We start from the raw sequence: 18,121 nt of genomic DNA, 5'->3' as shown, positions 1-18,121 counted from the left end.
AGAAAGGATGATTATCTACCGTTTACGTTGATGTGGATGGAACTGGATGGTATTATGTTGAATGAAATAAGTCAAAGATAGTCATTATCAAAACAAACAACAGAAAATAACAAGCGTTGGTGAGGATATGGAGAAACTGGAACCTTTGTGCAACTGTTGGTGAGAATGCAAAATGGAAAACAACATGGAAATTCCTCAAAAAATTGAAAATAGAACTACCATATGAATCAGCCCTCCCACTTCTGAGTACATATCCAAAAGAACTGAAATCAGTATCTTGAAGGGGTACCTGCACTCCCGTGTACTGCAGCATTATTCACAATAACCAAGAAGTGGAAACAACCCAAAGAACATTCATTTGTTCATTGACAGAGAAATGGATAAAGAAAATGTATATAGGCATGATGGAATATTAGCCATAAGAAAAGAAAGAAATCCTGTTATCTGCTACTATATGGATGAACATTGAAGACATTATGCTAAGTGAAAAAAGCCAACCACAGAAGGACAAATATTGCACGATTCCATTTATATGTGTTATCTAAAGGAGTCAAACTCATTGAAGCAGAAAGGAGAACAGTGGTTGCCTGTGGCTGGGGAGTGGAAACTGGGAGCAGCTCTTAAATGGGCATAAAGTTTCAGTGATACAAACCGAAACAGTTCTAGAGATCTGCTCTTCGCCATCCAGTTAACAATACTATACACTCCACTTAAAAATTTAAGAGGGCAGATGTCATATTATGTTTCTACCACAATAACAATCATCTTTTAAGGCTTACTTTAATTTCCAGGCATATCGATATCCCCAGCAAAAAAGAGAAATCTGCATAGGAAAAGAAAAAATAGAAAACCTTTATATTTCTACCATGCCTGTGGATGCGCCAGACTTTCCAAATAATCTTGCCAATTGGAGGCCCACTCTTGGTCTTTAATATACTTTAAGGGCTTTGCAAAAGTGCTAGTGGGTGAAAAGGCAGGAAGCATCTATAACCATCTCAAGGGGAGCCTTCTGCTTCCAGGAATAAAGTCACACGTTCACAGGTGCTTCCTGTTTTTTCAAACACCTTGCCCACCTTCTGTACACCACGCTTGCATTCTGCAAAACGTGAGCCCAACAGGAAGCTGCCTGCAAATTCAGGTAGCTTTTCTGACTCTTAACGAGCTCTTGAATCTACTTTCAGAGAAATGCCAGCAAAAACTGTAGTCATTTGTAGCCCAAGAACAAGTCTGGAAGAAAAATACACAGAGGACTAGCACCAAGAGGGTGAGAATATTTTTTCCTGTGAAAATGCTGTTCGCAATTTACATATTTAAACAAATACATGTGTTTTATGTTTTGGGCTCCTGCGGGTGGAATTCGAAGTGACTGCAAGTGGGTGGTGGTTGTCATTTCTCTGTTGTGAGGGAAGGAGTGGAAGAAGGAAGGTGAAGAACAGAGCAGGAAAGAGACCTGTGTGGCTGGAATGCCCCCAGCTAAGCTCAGGGGAAGAATTACTGGAAGGATTTTTCGATTTTGGGACACTCACAAGGTTGTCCTGAGATTTCAGAGCCATCATCTTGAAATGAGCATGTAGAGCATTAATTAAACTGTGATAGTGTTCACAGTAAGCTGTGATTAAACTTTGCGGGGTAATGTCTTCTTAACGTGGTCACAGGTAGACTTGGAGTGAAAGTGGCAGGTTCCAACTCAGTTTTCAAATGGGTTCAGAGAAGAAGTTGTTCAAGGCAATGGATGACAAGTCACATATTATAGGTAATGAATAATCTTGGGGAATAGATTGATTTTTTTGTAATTAAAATTCAAAACTGGAGAAATTAGCAAATTCTAGTAACAATATTTGTTTAGCTGCCAATTTATTTTTTTTTCATTTTTGTCCAATCCATGTTATCAGATTAAGTTAAACTGCATAAATGTTTTTGTTTATGGACTCTTTGATGCCTTTTTTCCCCCCACAATGAAAATAAAATCAGTAACCACAAAGGTAAGCTTCTTCCAGGTAACTGGCAAAAGGGCCAGATGGGGGAATTTTCCTCTGCTGGGATTCAGATACTTATCTGTAACCTACACTGGTTAGAACTGGTCCATGTCCGACCTAAAGGTACCACCCTTAGCAGTAAATTAGAGGAACAAAGCTAAGGTGGATTAACTTCCTTTTCCTTGTAATAACAAAGGTGGGAACACCTGAACATCTTATATAACAAAAACCCTTAAATACATTTTATTTGGAAAACTCTATACATCTAAGCGTTTGAAAAAGAGTGTTTTGTTTTTTTTTTTTTTTTTACTGTAAAATCTGTTCTACACAAGAATGTATTACTCTTTCAGCCATCTCATGTAGTTTGGTAAAGCAACACATCACTGTGGGAAAATCTCTACTGAGGATCCCAACCTGTAAATGCCATTGATCTGAAGAAGTCCTTGTGCTGAGGAACCAGACTTCCTCTCTGGACATACATACAACATGGTGGAAAATAACAAATGATGACAAAGGTAGGCAGGATTCTAGTGACTCGGTTCTGTCATTTACTAAATGTCTCTAGGTTTCAATTTTCTCATCGGCAAAATGAGAACATTGGATTGGGTATTCTCTGAAATCTTTCCTACCTTTAAAATGTGCTGATTCTTAAGTTTTTAAGAAAACCTGGAATAAAAGATGGCACATGCTAAGTATCAGATGGGGTGCTGTGTTGGTTCTGAGAAGGAAGACATTACATAGGGCTAGGAAACCTGAAATGGACTCTGCAGACTAAGAGCATGAGCTGTGTCTGGAAAAGGGCATAAACCTAAAAAGGCAGAGAGGAGAGACAGGAGGCCCCAGGCTCACTCTGCAGAGGAGGGGAGGCTCGAATATGGCTAGATTTAGGGCATGTTCAAATATGGCCAGGCGCACACCTGAGTACTATAGAAAGTCCTGCTTCTTGCTGCCTTCATGTGCAAGGATAAAAAAGGTCTCTTGTAGAAAAGGTTTAGTAGCTGAGACAGATGATCAAATAGGCATCCTCAGAGGACAGCCATCAAGATCGGCTGGATTTTCTTAAATTTTATTTTAATTCCAATATCGTTAACATATGGTGTTATTTCACTTGCAGGTGTGCAACACACCAATTCATCAGTTCTATACATCTCCCAGGGTTCATCACAACACATGCACTTCCTATTCCCCATCGCCTATTTCCCCCATCCCCCCACCCGCCTCCCCTCTGGTCACCACCAGTTTGTTCTCTAGAGTTAAGAGTCTCTTTCTTGGTTTCTCTGACTCTCTTTTTCCTTTGCTTATCTGTTCTATTTCTTCAATTCCACATGTGAGTGAAATCATACGGTATCTGTCTTTTTCAGACTGACTTATTTCGCTCAGCATTGTACTTTCTAGCTCCATCCAAAACAGGTCAGCTACATGCAAAAGAAGGAAACTGGACCACTTCCTTACACCCCGCACAGACATAAACTCAAAATGGGTTAAAGACCTACATGTGAGACCTGAAACCATTAAAAAAAAAATCCTAGAAGAGAGCTCAGGCACTAAGGACTCTGACGTCAGCCATAGCAACATTCCTCAAGACTGGCTGGGTTCTAACACCAGAGCTCTCTTTTAAATAGTTTAGAGTTCCTTAAAGAAGCTCAGAAAATATGTCTTCCCGAACAGAAACTATACAAAATCATAGGCTAACAGGACCACTGGCTCTAGGGAAGGGAGCAGGTCACTCAGGGTGAAAATGACACTATCTGCCAACTAAGAAAGTGGCAGCTTCCTACATTCAAATGGGACCACGTGACTCCTGCTCTTTGCCCTCTGACCCCATTCTGTTCTCTCAATCAGTTTCTCTATGATCTTCCTTGCTTCCAGGACAACTCAGGCTGTATGGCCAACAGGTATTGGTTCTCCTGATCCCCTTTCTTTGTTCGTCTGCCATCCAACAATCCCCTTACTTGCTCTCCCCAATTCTACTCCTAAGCGCCTGAGCACTGTTGTAGAAAATCTGAACCGTGCTGCGTGCGGCTTCCATGTACGTGTTCTAGTAAACACTATATTCAACCATTTTTACAAATCCCTCCATAATCACCATCTTAACATTTTCACCGCCATTCATTTTCTTTATCCTCAGATCCTTACTGTGCTTTTACTTCCTGAGGGTATCTCACAGCCTGTCTTGAGAATGTTGACGTTGCCTGATACTTCTTCAACTCTCCCTGTCATTGTATCTCCAGTTTATGCCATATCTTCACCCAGGGACCTACTTAGCTAACATCAAATAAGTAAATAAAATCTTTGAAAAAAGAAAGAAAGAAAGAAGAAAGAAAGAAAGGAAAGAAAGAAAGAAAAAGAAGAAAGAAAGAAAGAAAGAAAGAAAGAAAGAAAGAAAGAAAGAAAGAAAGAAAGAAAGAAAGAATCATTTATGATGATCCAGGCCCTTAACTATTTAGTATCACCTCATCTTTTCGACAACATTGTGAGATCAACTCTATTTTACAGAGGAATAAGATGTGCACCCAAGATCACTCAGCCAGTAAAAAACAAAGACAGGATTTAAATTCAGGCAGTTTCAGCTCAGAGCCTGCATTCTTTTCCCTCACCCTGAGGGGAAGTGGAGAGAAACGGGTGTATGTGTTTGGGTTGGGGGGGCAGGATTTGAACATAGGTATATATATGTTATGTCATATCCAAGACTACTTTGTCTCTTCTGCCCTCTATCCCATCCTTACTCAAAGACTTTGTATCTGCTGTATAACAAATCACCTCCAAATCTGGCGGCCTAAAACAATTGCACAGCACTGCCCACAAGTGTAAAGGTAAGCTGGATGTTTCTGCTCACACGGGTGGGTTTGGCTAAATGTAGCTGTACTTACTCCCATGACCAGCTGGAGGCCTGCCTGGGACTGGACGGTCTAGAATAGCCTTACTCACATGTCTGGAAATCGACCTGATGTCAGCTGGGGAGACAAAAGTGGCTAGGCCACGTGTCACTCATCATCCAAAACATCCAAAGCCTGTTCACATATTAGTCAGTGATTGCTGGATCCCCCCACACACACCCTCCCACAAAGGCCAAAAGAGAGCAACTCTCTGTGTGCAAGCAAGCACTTTACAAGTCTGTTTGCATCACATGCATTATCATCTCATTAGACAAAGTCAAGGTCAGGCCTAGAGCCACCAAAGGGAGACACTACTACAAAAAGCCTTCAGACTCCGATGCATTAATTATACGCTACCCCTTCTCTTTCATCCCACCCTTTCCACTGACCCCTTCCCTTTATCTACCAGTTTGATAGAACAAACCCTGTTCTAGAAAAACCTCCCTTCAATCCCATTATCCCCTGAGGTATGATGTAGTTGAGCCCATGGGGAATAGGGATTGCCTGCATCACCGAAAAGTCTCTGAATTAACTTCCATGTAGAAAACAATGATAACGAAAGGATGAATTAAAAAAATATACAATAGGCACAATAATTGTAAAAAAACTGAGACTTCTATTCAGGGAGGAATATTGTTTAGGAGGTTGGCATAGGGTGACACTAGGAAAGCGGGCTTTTAGTTGGTTATATTTCTGTTTTCACGTTCTCTATAGACCATGCACGCCTCATTACCTGTACCCGAGAAAGATGCCCCTGCTGCTCTGTCCTCATATTACCAGTGCTCCAGAATCTTTCCTCTGAGCCTTAACAAGGATGCAAGACACCTGACTTTGAAGTTTCATCTTCATTTATACCTCATTATGTTAAAAGACGAGACCAAAAAACACCCTAATTTTTCTCTGGCTTTCCCTAAGTTCCACTGAAGGGCATATATACTTTTAGCTTCACAAGATGGTACGTAACTGCTCTGTGATTTCCCAGCACTGTGTGAGAGTTTCCATTGCTTCACATCCTTGCTCACACTCATTATTTTAATCCTTTTCAGTTTAACAGCCATAAAATAGCATATATTTTAATTTGTACTCCCATGTTCTAAAAGCCTTGTGTGCTTCATTGTACAGAATATTGAAGAGAAGTTTTTCTTTTAATTTTCTTGCTACCTGCCACAATCCAATTTCTTTTAGGACTAATCTAATTCCTTTTAGTTTGTGATCTTTTATCTGACAAATCAGTCACCAGCTTTTTTCTGGGTAAATATATCTCAAAGCAGGTGTTTACTTCAGTAACAGAAAAGGTAAATTATTCGCAGAAGTAGAGGTAATACGGCTGGGTCAGTTCTAAGGTTCAGAAAATGTCTCTTGATTTTTGTTCCCTTAAGTCCTCCCACAGGTTGGTAACCACAGGAGCAGCCAAAGCACTGCATGTAAGATTGCATTTCTGTTATTTGCAGCTTGGCTTACGAAAATGAAGTTGCAGTAAATCTGATAAAGATGTGCTCTTGTCACTTTTCTTTTATATATATATATATTTTTTACATATTTTTAAAATTGGAGTTCAATTTGCCAACATATAACATAACACCCAGTGCTCATCCCATCAAGTGCCCCCCTCAGTGCCCGTCACCCAGTCACCCCCACCCCCCGCCCACCTCTCTTTCCACCACCCCTTATTCGTTTCCCAGAGTCTTGTCACTTTTCTATCCTTGCACAGCGGTGAGGGATTTCAGACATGAACAGAGCTCCTCTGGACTTAACTCACTTTGAAAAACCCTCAGATAAGCATCTGGGTTCTGGGGCCCTTTACAAAAACAAAAACAAAAACAAACAAAAAACAACTTATTTTTCTTTATGTCTTAATTTCAGGATTTTATTGGGCAGATGAAAGCTGTTTCCTTTAAAAAATCTCCCTCTCTGTTTATGCAGCTCATAATGGACTTTCCACTCTTACTCAGGCAGGATTTGGAAGCACAAGCTGGTGTTCAACTCAGCGAAAGCATCAAAATAGCCAGCAATGTCAGATCATTAAACAGAACACTATAGAGTTATCAATAGACATTAGAAAGCCTTTTTAAAGGGTCATTGAAGAATCTTAAGTGATCCAAAAAGTGTCCATGATATAAGATTGAGTTAGTGGAAACTTATACATAATATGTAATAATTTATAGAGATATATACCAAATATTAGCAGTGGGTATGGTTAAGTGAAGAGATCATGAATTAGTAAACACTTAAAGATGCACTTCTGATTTTCAATAGTTCTACCCAAACCATGTATTCCATGTAACCCAAAATAATTAGAATAAGAAGTACTTATTAATAAAAAGGATAATGTAGCAAAAGTTCTGGGAAGACTTAGGCTTGTAATGTAAAAGCTTTGAGGCCATAATATATACATTTATTTTCCCTTTTGCTTCCTTGAGTTTGACATTGGTGTAAGAGAATAATGGAATTATAACTTACTAGATCTATTCTGTAAACATACATTTAGTAAATTCAGATATGTACAGGCAAGTTTGGTAGCCTGTTGGGATCTATTTGCATGAAGGAAAGAGGGTCTTGGTAATGAAAAGTTATTTTCTTGATGGTTGATATCACTATGTCCTCCCGAAACCCAATCCACTATAGCATGGGGGGATATTTTAATCTCCCAAGCATTGGGTGGCATTCCAGTTGAGGAAGTCACTCATCATTACTGGAGAGCTGGAGTACACAAGCTTAGTTAAGGGTGTCCTTGGAGCAAAGAAGAATTTAGTTAGACCTGCCTACGGTAACAACAAGCTTCCTATTCCTTCAGAGAGCAGTTGTGACCCTCAAAAGAGGAAACTGAAAGAGAATGAGTTAAATTAATGCTTTATTAATCAGTGTCGGTACAAAGTAAATCAGTCACAAGGCACTCAGTTTCATTAATATGCATCAAAGTATCATTACACTCATGTAGAAGCCAGATAGGGACGAGAGACAGTCAATGGGTGATTTCATGAGGGTCTTCTCTCCTTCTTCAATTGCTATTGCATCTATTATAATAATAATCATAAACTCATCTCTTAAATCAACAAATTGAGAGATTTAAAAATACTCTATCTTATCCTAGCTTGTTAAAATCCCTGTATACAATTTCCTAAGACTGGGGGTGAATTTAAATAAATTTTTCAAAGCAACTGAGCATGTGTTAGTGTAATGGTCACACAATGTATCTACCACTATACAACATTTTGTAGAAGCTAGAGAGATAAGACACTCTTTCTAAAGAAAGATCTTAGGATCTTATTGGGGAGATAACAAGAGACACACCTGTAGCACACAAACAACATTAAATATTCCAGGGGGGCATAGTAGGGTGAAGTATAGATGAAGTGGTCTACTGCAATTTTAGAGTATGAACTCTGGATTTGGTTCCCCTGAAAATCTAATCTCAGTTGCTTTTAATTATTATTGGGCAAGTTTCTTAATCTCTGCATGCCTTAGTTCTTCATCTATAAACTGGTAAAGAATTAAATCTGCTGCACAAAATAATCTTAGGCCATATGTTTAGAAGAGTGTCTAACACATAGATGGAGCTCAATAAAAACTGGCTCTTATCACTGCCATAGGTAAAGAAAAATAGTTCAGAGAATGCACCTGATACTTGTAAAATATCAGTTGCCAGAGTTGGACCAAGCTTTTCACAGAAAGTGATGCCTCTTAGAAATGGCATGATCAGATTTCAAAGAACATTTTTAGGTTTGCATTTTATAAAAGGCCAGGGATTATTCATCCCAATGACAGCTACAAATCATTCCCAGACAGAAAAGAAAGTGGAAAAAATATGTCAGTTGATTATTTTCCTTAAAAAAAAAAAATCTTAGATCACTGATTTGAGGTTTCTCTTTAAAGTTTGAAAAGTTTATGACAGACCACAGCTCATGATGGGGACAATCCTGAGGATATACGAAAAGCATTTCCCATGCAGGAAGAAGAAAATATTCTAAAGAAGAGATAAGAGTGTGCCATGAAATCAAAAAGGTAAGAAAATAATATTTATTCATTCATGAAGGAAAGAGATTCTTGGTAATGAAAAGTTATTTTCTTCAGTCAACAAGCATATTAAGTGCCTACTACATAATACACGGTACTAGGATCTAGAATCTAAAATTAAAATAGCCTGTACCCTCAAGAGTTTGTGATAGACAATTAAGTGGTACAATGCAATGTGACAAAGCTTAGAACAAGTCCCTACAGAAGGCATGCAAGGGAGACAGAAGGCAGGGATCAGGAAAGGCCCCCTGGAGAAGATGCTGTCTGGATGCATGCAGAAGAATGAAGTACTGTAAGGACTTCACTATGGCCAGAGTACCAGGGTGGTAAAGTAAGGCACATAGCTGAGCCTGGAGACGGAAGTAGGAGTCATGTGAAGTTCTGCCTTCATTCTGAGACCAAAGTGAATCCATTGAAAGACTTAAGGAATGGAAATGATATTCAACTATTTTCATTTTTGTAAGATCACACTGGTTGCACAGTGGAAACAAATTGGAAAGAGGACCAAGACTGAGCTTTCATGAATTTTATAACCAAAAATCCTGTATAGTTTTCTATCTACATGAAGTCTGTAAAGTGCAATGAAACTCACTTTCTCTTAAATCTGTGTGGCTTGCTGATGCAGGCCAGAGCTATTACCCATTCATCAATCCTCCTCACACTCCCACTCAGTTCCCAATAATTAATAATACAGTTGCCACAGTAGGTGAAGAAGAGGAGGATGAGGTATGAACTTGCTTTTTCTCTTTTTCAAATGGAAATCAGCAGACACTCGGGGAGCCATAACTTGAGGAGAGAGTATCACGCAGTGGTTAATAGTACAGGATCTTGATTAAAAGGCCAGTTCTGCCCCTTGCTCTTTCTGTGAACTTGGGCAAATTTGTCAATATCTCTGGTCCCAGCTTCTCCATTACAAAATAGGACTAAAATCATTCCTGCCTTGTATTAAAAACTGGCTAACTACTAGAAGAAATAAATCAAATCTCAAAGGCTTATCACAATAGAATTTTATTTCTGGCTGCAGTCAAGAAAAAGGCATGAACTTAGATGATAAAATAAGTTAAAGGTAGCAGGATAAAAGCGATGGATATAGAAATTACTTTTCATATATACATAGAATAACCAATTAAAAGATATCGTCATTGAAAAACTTCATTTACATTAACAAAGATTAAGTACTTTGGAATAAATATAAAAGGAAAGCTGCAAGGAAAACACCCCTGAAAGCTATAGAAGGAAAGCTGGACAAATGGAAAGACAGTCTGTTTTTGTTTTTTTAAGAGAGAGAGTGTGCAAGCTGGGGGAGGAGGGGCAGAGGAAGAGGGGAAAAAAGAATCTTAAGGAGGCTCCACGCCCAGTGCAGAGCCCAATACAGGGCGCCCAGTCTCATGACCCTGTGATCATAATCTGAGCCAAAATCAGAAGTTGGACGCTTAACCAACTCAGCCACCCAGGCACCCTGACACCCCCAGTGTTTGGATAGCATGATTCTGAATCATAAATTGTCAGTTCTCTCCAAGTTAATGTAAAATGTAACACCATCCCAAAAAAGACACAAATAAGCTTTCTTATGGAGGTAGATAAGTTGATATTAAAAAACCATGTGGAAAGACAAACATACAAGAAAATCCAAGAATACACTGAAAAGGAAAGGCTGGGAAGAAAGAATAGCTCTAATCAACATAAAATATGCTATATGATCTTCATAATTAAAATGGTGAGATTCGGGATCCCTGGGTGGCGCAGTGGTTTGGCGCCTGCCTTTGGCCCAGGGCGCGATCCTGGAGACCTGGGATCGAATCCCACGTCGGGCTTCTGGTGCATGGAGCCTGCTTCTCCCTCTGCCTCTCTCTGTCTCTCTGTGACTATCATAAATAAATAAAAATTAAAAAAAAAAATAAAATGGTGAGATTCTGGTGCATGAGTAGACCAACAGACAAAGATAATAGGTTAAGAAAGTCCAGACATGGACCCAAGTACATATGGAAATTGAGTATATGATATAGGTGGCATCACAAATTACTAAGAAAAATGCTATAATTTTAATAGATTCTTCTGAGACAGCAGGATGGCCATTTGGAATAAAATAAAATTAGATCCACTCTTCACACCATACATGAGCAAAAATTCCAATTGTAACAGGGATCTAAATATTAAAAAAAACTATAATGTACTAGAAGAAAACACAGATGAACAGGTGAATTCCTGCTTAACCTTGGTAAGATTTCCTAACTAGGACTCAAACCCAGGGGCAATTTTTTTTAAATTGGAAACTGGCTATATAAAAATAAAAAATTTTCCGTATGACAAAAGAAATCATGAAGTCAAAGACATCAAAGACTTTGAAAAAGTGTTTACAGCGTAGCTCTAACTACAGATAGAATACTAATACTGCTAATATATCAAGAACTGTTAAAAATTGAGGGGGAAAGAATTTATATAAACTCATTAAAATGGAGAAAAGGCAAGAGAAGGCAATTAACAACTTGTAAAAATTACCTTTGAATATACGAAACGGTATTTAACCTCACTCATAATTAGAGAAATATTAATTAAAACTATCCCGGTATATAATGATCAGATTGGCAACAATTTAAAAATATGACAACAACAACAACAACAACAACAACAACAACAAAAAATATATGACAACATGTCCTGCAGAGAAATAGGCAGGCTCATACATTACTAGTAGGAATGCAAAGTGGTACAAGTTTTTTAGAAGGAAATTTGGCAATAACCTAAGAAACTACATCTGCACTTACCCTCTGACTCAGCAAGGCCACTTTTTAATTTAATTCCCATATAGTTAACTTACAATGTTATATTAGCCGGTGTGCAATATAGTGATTCAACAATTCTGTACATTACTCAGTGCTCATCATGGTAAGTGTTCTGTTAATAATCTCCTTCACCGGGATCCCTGGGTGGCTCAGTTGTTGAGTGCCTGCCTTCCCCCCAGGCATGATTCTGGAGACCTGGGATCAAATCCCACGTCGGGCTTCCTGCATGGAGCCTGCTTCTTCCTCTATGTCTCTGCCTCCCTCTCTTTCTCTGTGTCTCTCATGAATAAATAAACAAAATCTTTAAAAAATAAAAAATAATCTCCTTCACCTATTTTCCCCATCTCCCCGGCCTCCTCTCCTCTGATAAACATCAGTTTCTTCTCTAGAGTTAAGAATCTGGTTTGGGTTGGTCTCTATTTCTTTTGTTTCTTAAATTCCACATACGAATGAATTCATATGGTATTCATCTTTCTCTCACTTCACTTAGCATAATATGCTTTAGATCCATATGCGTTGTTGCAAATGGAAGATTTCATTCTTTTTTTTTTTTTATGGCTGAGTTATGTTCCGCTGTTTGCATATACACCACATCTTCTTTATCCATTCATCTATTGGTGGACACTTGGGCTGCTTCCATAATTTGGCTTTAATAAACACAGCATATTAGAATGCTATAATAAACATAAGGATGACTTTTTCAATTAGTGTTTTTGTATTCTTCTGGTAAATACTCAGGGGAATTACTGAATCATAGTGTAGTTCTTAATTTTTTTGAGGAAACTCCATACTGTTTTCCATAGCGGCTGCACCAGTGTGCACAAGGGTTCTTTTTTCTCCACATTTTTGCAAACCCTTGTTGTTTCTTATGTTTTTTTTTTTTTATTTTATCTTAGCCATTCTGATAGGCATGAGGTGATATCATATTGTGGTTAGATTTGTATTTCCCTGATGATTCCCTGTTGAGCACCTTCTCATATGTCTGTTGGTGATCTGTATTGTCTTCTTTGGAGAAATGTCTGTTCATGTCTTCTCATTTTTTTTTTCATTAGCTTCTTTGTGTTTCCAATGTTGGCTTTATAAGTTCTTTATATATTTTGAAATCTAACCCTTAACTGGAATTGTCACTTACAAATAACTTCTCCCATTTATAGGTTGTCTTTTAGTTTTGTTGATTGTTTCCTTTGCTCTGCAGAAGCTTTTTGAGGTAGTTCCAGTAGTTTTTGTATTTGTTTCCCTTGCCTCAGGAGACATATCTAGAAAACTGTTCATATGGCTGAAGTCAGAAAAATTACTGCTTGTCCACTCTTCTAGGATTTTTATGGTTTTAGGTCTCACATACAGGTCCTTAGCCCATTTTGAGTTTATTTTTTTTTTAAGATTTTATTTATTTATTCATGAGAAACACAGAGAGAGAAAGAGGCAGAGACACAGGCAGAGGGAGAAGCAGGCTCCACGCAGGGAGTCCAACGCGGGACTCGATTCCGGGTCTTCAGAATCACGTCCTGGGTCGAAGGCCGGTGCTAAACCACTGAGCCACCCAGGAGTCCCCTCGTGTTTATTTTTTCATGTGGTGTAAGAAAGTGGTCCAGTTTAATTCTGTGCATGTGGCTGTCCAATTTCCCCGACACTATGTGTTGAAGATAGACTGTCTTCCTTCCATTGCATATTCTTGCCTCCTTTGTTGAAGATTGGCCATATTATTGGCTTCATTATTAATATATAGAAATGCAGATTTCTACATATTGATTTTATATTCTGTGACTTTACTGAATTCATTTATCAGTTCTAGAAGTTTTTTGGTGGAGTCTTCAGCGTTTTCTTTTTTTTTTTTTCTTCTTCAGCGTTTTCTATATATAGCATCATGTCATTTGGAAATAGTCAAAGTTTTACTTTTTCCTTACCAATTTGGATGTCTTTTATCTCTTTTTGTGTCTGATTGCTGTGTCTAGGACTTCCAGTACTATGTAGAATAAAGGTGATGAGTGGATATCCTTGTCTTATTCTAGACCTTAGGGGGAAACCTCTTAGTTTTTCACCATTATGATATTTGCTGTGTATTTTTCATAAGTGGCCTTTGTTATATTGAAGTATGTTCCCTCTAAAACCATTGTGTTGAGGGTTTTTATCATGAATGGATGTTGCACTTTGTCAAATGCATTTTCTGCATCTACTGAGATGATCATAAGGTTTTTAACCTTTCTCTTGTTGATGTATCACATCGATTGATTTGCGAATATTGAACCACTCTCTTGCATCCTAGGAATAAATCCCACTTGATCATGGCGAATGATTTTTTTTAATGTATTGTTGGATTCAGTTTGCTACTATTTTCTTGAGGGTATTTGCATCTATGTTAATCAGGGATTTGGCCTAGAGTTCTCTCTCTCTCTTTTTTTTTTTTTTTTTTTGTAGTGTCTTTATCTGGCTTTGGTATCAGGATAATGCTGTCCTTACGGAATGAATGTAGAAGTTTCTTCCCCTTTCTATTCTTTGGGATAGTTTGAAAAGAATAGGTATTAACTCTTTATAGTTTGGTAGAATTTACCCGTGAAAACATCTGGTCCTAGACTTTTATTTGTTGGAAGTTTTTTGATTCCTATTTCAGTTTCATTGCTGGTAATTAGTCTGTTCAAATTTTCTATTTCTTCCTGATTCAGTTTTGGGAGGCTATAGGTTTCTAAGAAATTATTCATTTCTTCTAGGTTATCCAATTTGTTGGCATATAATTTTTCAGAGTATTCTCTTTTAATCCTTTGTATTTCTGTGATGCCAGTTATTATTATTTTTTTAAATTAATTTTTATTGGTGTTCAATTTACCAACATACAGAAAAACACCCAGTGCTCATCCCATCAAGTGTCCACCTCAGTGCCCATCACCCATTCACCTCCAACACCCGCCCTCCTCCCCCCTTCCACCACCCCTAGTTCGTTTCCCCGAGTTAGGAGTCTTTATGTTCTGTCTCCCTTCCTGATATTTCCCAACGTTTCTTCTCCCTTCCTTTATATTCCCTTTCACTATTATTTATATTCCCCAAATGAATGAGAACATACACTGTTTGTCCTTCTCCGATTGACTTACTTCACTCAGCATAATACCCTCCAGTTCCATCCACGTTGAAGCAAATGGTGGGTATTTGTCATTTCTAATTGCTGAGTAATATTCCATTGTATACATAAACCACATCTTCTTTATCCATTCATCTTTCGATGGACACCGAGGCTCCTTCCACAGTTTGGCTCCTCTTTGATTTCTGATTTTGAGTTCTCTCTCTCTCTATCTGTCTCTCATGAGTCTGGCTAATTGTTTATCAATTTTGTTGATCTTTTCAAAGAACCAGCTCCTGGTTTCATCTGTTCTATTTTTATTTTATTTTATTTTATTTTTTTCCTATACCATTTATGTCTGCTCTAAAATTTTTTATTTCCTTCCTTCTGCTCATTTGGGGTTTTGTTTGTTCTTCTTTTCCTACCTTCTTTAGATGTAAGTTTAAGTTATTTGAGATTCTTCTTGCTTCCTGAGGTAGGCCTATATTGCTATAAGCTTCCCTCTTAGAACACCTTTTGCTGCATCCCTAAGATTTTAGGTCATTGTTCTTTCTTTTTCATTTGTCTTTATGTATTTTTAAATTTCCACGTTTATTTCTTGTTTGACCCTTTCATTGTTTAGTAGCATGTTATTTATTTAACCTCCATGTATTTATGTTTTCCCAGATTTTTTTTCTTGTGGTTGATTTCTAGTTTCAAACTATTGTGGTTGAAAAAGATACACGGGATGACTTCAATCTTTCTGATTTTGGTGAGAATTGTGTTGTGGACTAATATGTGATCTATTCTGGAGAATGTTCCATGTGCACCTGTGTATACTGCTGTGTTAAGATGGAATGTTCTGAATATATCCGTTAGAGCCATCTGGCCCAATGTGCCATTGAAAGCCACTGTTTCTTTTTTTAAGATTTTATTTATATACTTGAGAGAAAGAGAGAGGGAGGGAACACACATACACATAAGCAAGGGAAGGGGCAGAGGGAGAAGCGGACTCCCCGCTGAGCAGGGAGCCCAATGGGGAGCTCAATCCCAGGACCCTGGGGTCATGACCTGAACTGAAGATACCCTGAAAGCCACTGTTTATTGATTTTCTGTTGGGATGATCTCTCCATTGATGTAAGTGGGGTATTAAAGTGCCCTTCTGCTATTGTTTTAGTATCAATTACTTTATTTGTTATTAGCTGCTTTATGCATTGGGTGCCCCCATCATGAGTTTATACATATTCACAATTGTTATGTCTTTTTGTTGGATTGTTCCCTTTATGAATATATAATGTCCTTCTTAGTCTCATTACAGTTTTTGTTTTAGAGTCTATTTTGTCCAACATAAGTATTGCTACCCTGGCTTTCTTTTCACTTTTATTTGTATAATAAATGCTTTTTCATCCCTTCACTTTCAACATGCATGTGTCTTTAGGTCTGAAATTATTCTCTTATAGCCAGCATATAGATGACTCTTACTTTTTTATCCATAGCAAGTCCACTTTTAAGAATTTATCCAGAAAATACCCTTCCAGTAATACAAAAAATACATTTGCGTGGGTTATTAATCACGGCATTGCAAATGTACATCTACACAGCTGTAAGAGGAAAAAACTAAAGAGTATTTCTATGAACTAATATGGACTGTTTTCCGGGATACATCAAGTAAAAACAAGACAAAGTGCAAGGGAGTACCTTGCATGAAAGATATGCTATCTTTTATCTTTTATAAAAGAAAGAGAAATAAAATATACATGTTTCTACCCATTTCTGCCCCCACCCCAAAAAAGTATAACCTGAAACTAAAGATTACTTACTTAAAGAGAAGTAAGAGGGAGGGGGCAGGAGGTGGGAAGGATGATGAGACAGGAGAAGAAACAGCTCCCTGAGTATAATTGTTTGTACAGTTCTGACTCTTTGAAACCATGATAATATGTCATAGACCAAAAATACAAATAAGTGATTCAAATCAAACAGGATGAGAGGAGAACCCAAAATTCATACAAATAATAACAAATGAGCCTAACTCAATTACAAACTATACCTCTCTGAAGGGAGTGCGAAAGACAAGAATAAACCTAAATAAGTTTGAAAACAGTATATTGACTATGTCTCTTAAGACTAAAGACAAAAGGAAATGTACACAACCATTGTATATGAGTTAGTAACTTCCTCCAACCTCCGAAAGGGGCATGAGTTAGTAATTCTGAAACTAGCTCATGTATCTTATAGGACTGTACAAATAAGTAAATAAACTTATATAAGAAGCAGATTCTTACTGTCAGAGAAAGGAGTTGCAAATAAGAAAAACCATAAGTAACTATTTTAATTTTTAGAGTTATCCTTGGAAAAATGACCCCAGGTTTGGAGCAGGGAAAGCATAAAATTAGCCTGGAACATCTTGTGGTGCAGGAAAAAGAAGTGCTCAAAAAAATAACAGGCAATGTTGAAAGGACACAGAAATCAACTTGAAGAGGCTCCCAATGGTCAAATACAGGCCAATGTGGAGAATAAAATAAATGATGATAGTAATGGATTAGAACATATAGAATAAAATAAATACCTATGACTCCATGCCAATATATATACATAATTGAGTTAACCAATAAAAGAAAAAAAAGGAAAACCTTCTCTTCTTTACAGAATTTTAATTAATAAATGTCAAAAAATTATGGAAATAAAAAATTCAGTTGGCAATTAGTGGCTTAAGAGAAGATAAGGTACAGGGTATTTAGATAGTTTTAAAGCATTTCTTTATAAGATACTAAGTAAAAAGGGAAAAACAGCTACTTTATAGTAGAGAAATCCATCAGACATTACCTTAACCAAGTGATCAAACCTAACATCACCAGGAATAAGCTACATCAACATCACAGACTCCAAATACAATGAATTAGGAAAACTATGATGTCATTTCTGTGGTATTCTTACTATGTATGTATAATATGAATTTAATCGTTATGAATTTAATCTTCATTTAGATCTGGAACCATAAAATGGGCATTTATGGAATAATTGGTAAAAGTGGAATACCGTCTGTAGATTAGTTAATACTATAATATCAATGTTCATTTCCTGATTTTGAAAATTATATTGTATTTAAATTATCAATATTTATGGAGATTGAATAAAAGGCATATAGAAATTTTATACTATATTTTGTACCATTGTTACAAGTTTTTATTAACCTGAAATTATTTGAAAATAAAAATTTTAAAAATATATGCTGAAAAGAAAAAAAAGCATTTTAAAATCCTACCATCTCTGATTACATACAATTTTGTTTTTAAAGGGAAAATTTGACACCCTCTCGTTTTTATTTTCTTCTCAAAATAAAAATTTTAATAACATTTTGCTTTATGAAAAGCTAAAAAATATACATGGAAAGATTTTTTATATGTAAATTCTCCCCCAGATTAATATGTTCCCTCTGACTCATTA

At 37.2% G+C, this 18,121-nt stretch overlaps 1 long non-coding RNA gene across 2 annotated transcripts; it reads left to right on the top strand.

Annotated features, from left to right (window-relative positions):
- The first annotated feature begins 1,180 nt into the window (after positions 1-1,180).
- On the top strand, positions 1,181-8,790 carry LOC121490583. 2 transcript variants are annotated; one of them, XR_005987725.1, is made up of 3 exons: positions 1,181-1,264; positions 2,327-2,491; positions 8,726-8,790. It is a non-coding gene; the product is annotated as an uncharacterized LOC121490583 (long non-coding RNA). The 2 variants fall into 2 exon arrangements; XR_005987726.1 differs by lacking the exon at positions 8,726-8,790 and adding an exon at positions 4,709-4,758.
- Positions 8,791-18,121: the final 9,331 nt, after the last annotated feature.

The sequence above is a fragment of the Vulpes lagopus genome, chromosome 5 (genome assembly GCF_018345385.1).
Source record: "Vulpes lagopus strain Blue_001 chromosome 5, ASM1834538v1, whole genome shotgun sequence".
NCBI lineage: Eukaryota > Metazoa > Chordata > Mammalia > Carnivora > Canidae > Vulpes > Vulpes lagopus.
Note: the sequence above shows the minus strand (reverse complement) of the source record. Positions and strands in the feature narration are given on the sequence as shown.